The following is a 4,458-nucleotide window of genomic DNA, read 5'->3' on the forward strand; positions in this document are numbered from 1 at the left end:
TGCAGCACCCTGCACTTGTCCGTGTTAAAACGCATCCTGTTCCTGTTAGCCCACCCCTGTAACCTATCCAGATCCCTCTGCAATCTCTCACTCCCTGCTAGCGTGCTCACCTCCCCCCAGATTTTGGTGTCATCAGCGAATTTAAACAGGTTACTTTCCACCCCATCATCCAGATCGCTGATGATTTAAATGACTCTTCTTCATGAAGGGAAAACACCATAAATAAAAATAAAAGCCAAATGATCTCTATTTTTTCAGGTACAATGCAGATAGGTATTCAACAAATTTACACCAAGGAAATTAATAGCAATCTGGTTTTGTTTGGTTTTTTTTCTCTGAAAAGCGCAAAGGCAGTTGTCAATAAACTCAGAATTTCAGCTGGTAGTCTCTGAATTAACCACAATTTATCTATAATATACTAAGGATATGATAGTGCTTCCATGAAAATCCAGACATTTTATCTTTTCAAGAACAGGATCTAGTCTTAAAGCAAGATATCCTGATATCTTTAATTTTCAACTTGAGCACTTATTCAAGAAACGTTACCTGAGTAAGAACTGAGCAAGGAAGCCAGGATTTGACCTGAAGATTTCAGAGTGCCATTTAATTAAAAAAGAAACAGCTGCATACTGGTAAAGATTCTATAGAAAGGAATAAGTAAAGTTTATTCCGAACAGCCAGAAAGACAGGAATTCTTGCAAAGCACTGCTAACGTGAAGAGTACAGAATGGAGCTTCTCAAGTAGATGAAACCACACTACCTACAAAACAGCTGCAAAAAGGTAATGTGCTGAATGAGTAAAATAGACATCTGCAAGAGCAATGCTGTTAGAAGTTTACAATTTACTTATTGCATTCCTTCTGCTATATTTTGTCTGTACACGTTTATTTTTGTCCATGGAAAAATAGTTCTATATATTCATGTATCATGCATACATTTGGCAAATTAAGCACTTGTTAGTCTTTTTAGGATCATTCTTCCAACTTGAACCTCTGAAAAGGTTTCCCAATGATGACAGCATCTTCCATCAATCAAACTCTTTTTCCTTCCGGATATTAACTTGTTTTCAAAATTGTTCTACTGCTTCACCTCACGAGTTCTGGAAAACATATCCAAATTGTATTTCAGACCCCTGAATGGAAATGTTCACTCAGCTCCAGCACATACCTTAAACTTTGTTTGCCACTTGGTCTGCCGCACTGAACTTCTGTTTTCATTTTTTATTTCATACCATGTATTCTCTATACACTGGTGCAGAACTGTAATCTATTTTGACTGTAATGTTCTAAAAATAGGTGCATCATGTCAGTCCCTATACCTTCAGCCTACTCCAGCCTTCCTTTTTACCAAACAGCATTAATTTTGTGTGTGCATTTCTTGAGACTCGCTGGAATTCCAAGTACCAGTGCTTCTCATTTTTCTGGGGAGAGAACACTGTCAATTTGCAGAAAACAGTGGCTAAGTAATTTAAGAGAAACAGAAACAAACCTATAATTAAAACCTAAAATCAAAAGTCAGTAATGGAAAAAATGCTATTGATCATTTTGCCAACTTGCTGAAGCTCCTGATCACCGCACAGCGCTGTCAGTTTACTTCAGACTCTGCCAATCATTAGGTCTCCCCACTTGCAGCTGCTTGCACTCTGGAAGCATGACAGCACTTAGATTCAGGAGTGACACTGACTGAGAGAGAAGCAAAGTGCCTGACAAAAGGGTGAAATTGACAGGGAGTAACCTAGCATTCCCAAGCCCAGGAGTGAAACTGACAAGAAGAGAGGAGACACAGTAATCAACACAGGAGTGAAATTCACAAGAGGTGGTCCTAGCAGCCACTAGCAACATAAAAATGATATAATGCCTTTCAGCCATTCCTCTGCAGACAGAACTTTTCCTAGATCCTAAATAAAATAGCAATAAATTAATGTTTAGGTTGTTTTATTATTTAATCACTATTGTTTCCTTTGTAGCTTAGTAATTCTAGTTATAAAACATTTAATCAACCATTTTATTCCTTTATTATGCATCATGACAAATCACCAGGCATATAAATGCTAACTCCACACAGCTTCATTTTTCATTCCAGCCATATATAAACATGATTAGGATCACTCACACCTGACAGAAACTACCAAATAGTCTTCATTAATTTACCTAAACTCTAAAATCCCTCTGGTAAAGTGCTTCAAAAAAGTCTATTAAGAAAGATAGATAATTATTAGGAAGAATTACAAATTATTTGAGGCCGCAGAAAAAAATGAACAAGAATAAAATGTCATTTTTAGCATGGCAAAAAGTTAACATCTATGTACCATATGGTTCCATACTAGGACTGAAGTTGTCTAATATATTTGTTGATGATACAGAAAAGGACACGAAGTAGGAAAGTGAACAGATTGCTTCAAATTATGTAGTTTAGTCAAGACTAGAGTAGACTGTGAAGAACTTTATAGAGACAATGATCCAGCATAGTTGAATACAGTAAATTTTTGTTAACTGGTCACCACAAGAGGACTGAAAATAATGGCAGTTTCAAGATAGTGGTCCTAGAATTGGATCGATGTAGGTGGTCTCTGCTACCCAAATTAAAATCCCACCCACTTCAGTGGTGTCTGCCCAGGAAGTTGCGGACACAGGGTGTGTGTCTACAAGACACTTAACTGTGCATTAGACTAATCTAATGTGCAGTAAAGTGTCACTGTCTATACATGTGCAGCAATTACTACACAGTAGGCTAGTCTAATGTGCTGATTTCTAGTATCTGTAAATACAGATGCAACCCAGGTACACCCAAGGATGTGCCCTATTCTCAATTGAATGGGATAGGTAGGCAAGAGGGGTTGCTGTGAGAGGGATGCCAGAATTTCAACAGATCCCTCTTGCCTCTATGGAGTTAGCCCAAGCCCGAAGTTCTTAACTATATACAATTTATTAAGTCATAATATACATAAACATAAAACTATATATCATATACATATATTTACACAGTGAACACTAACCAATAACCAAGGTTAAACCCTAAATAACACTATTTGCAACATCACAATATAACATTTCAAATACAAGGCACAAACATGAACAATCTTAATAACATCTATTCCTTAATATTGTCCCTGACCCATGGCAAGAGATAGTCCTCCTTCCAATGGGGTCCCTTGGGGGTGTCCAGGGTCCCCTCCCCCTAGGGCCTTGACTAGGCTGGGGGCTGCCTACCCCAAATGTCTTTCCCCTGTGGGACCTGAGGGCCCAATGACTCACACTCCCTCAGGTCATGGTGACCAGGGTGCAGCTCAATGGGGTCTCCTCTGCTGATGCGCCTCTCCAGGCCTCTCCTGAGCTGCTGGGCTCCTCCCTACCCTGTGCCCCGCTCTGGACACCGAGGGCTCAGCTTCTCTCAGCTACTGCACCACTGCTGCTGGCTCCTGGGTGCTGGCCTCACGCTGCAGTACTACCATTTTCCTGTGCCCTGACTCGGCACTGAGGGCTCTCTTAGCACAGGCTAGGCACTTCAGGCTCTGGCCAGCTGTCCTCATGCCAGGTGGCTAACCCAAGCAGCCTCTGCTGTTCCCTGGCTCCCAAGGCTTGGGCCCATGTGCCGCCATCCACACCATGGGACCTGGCCGTTTGCCAGGAGATGGGGCCTGAGTCACCTCACTGCAGTCCCAAGGCCTTTGCCCTGTGTGCTGTGTGCACACACAGTGTGACCCGCTGGCCCTGTTGGGGTTGCAGGGTCGAGCCACCGCTTGCAGCTCCCAAAGCCTGAGCTCCATGCACCTAACCGCGCACCATGATGGGCCTGAGCAGTCTCACACCACTCCCAGAGCCGGGTTTCCACATACCATCCCTGTGCGCTGTCAACAGCCTGAGCGATCTCACACCACTCCCAAGGCTGCTCCTTCAGGAACCTTGGGCCTATTATCCGCTTAGGCCTATTACCCGCTGTGGTAGAGCTCCCCAGCTTTTCTTGGCTGTGCTCTTCTTGAGTCCCTTGCTGCATTTGCCCCTCGTGCTGGGCACACAGCTCCTTTTACATGCTCCAGGGCTCCGCCCCTGAAGTCTTCTGGACCTGACAGTTTACAGTTTTCAATCAGGCATGGGGGAGCTCTTCTCCCCCTCCCCTCAGGAAAGGGGTGTGACTTTATTTCTCCTGCTGCCTCCTGATTGGTGGATGGCAATCAAAATCCAATCAAAACAGCAGCATCTCAAGCCTGGGACTCAACCCAGGCTCTGAAAGGTGAGCCTGCTACATAGATACTAAAAATCAGTGCATTAAACTAATACACTGAAGCACATGTGTAAAAGCTGACCAGTAGCAAATTGCTCCTGGTCAGCTTAGGCAGCAAGGGGCCACAGGGGATGGGGAGAGCTGTCCCAGCTCAGCAGGATGCTGCCTGCCAGCCATGTGGAGATGGGGACACATCCCTGTCCCAGCCACCTGCGGAGGGTTTAGATTGAGAGTGTG

Source organism: Gavialis gangeticus, unplaced genomic scaffold, assembly GCF_001723915.1.
Source record: "Gavialis gangeticus isolate Ggan-Ray unplaced genomic scaffold, GavGan_comp1, whole genome shotgun sequence".
Lineage (NCBI taxonomy): Eukaryota > Metazoa > Chordata > Crocodylia > Gavialidae > Gavialis > Gavialis gangeticus.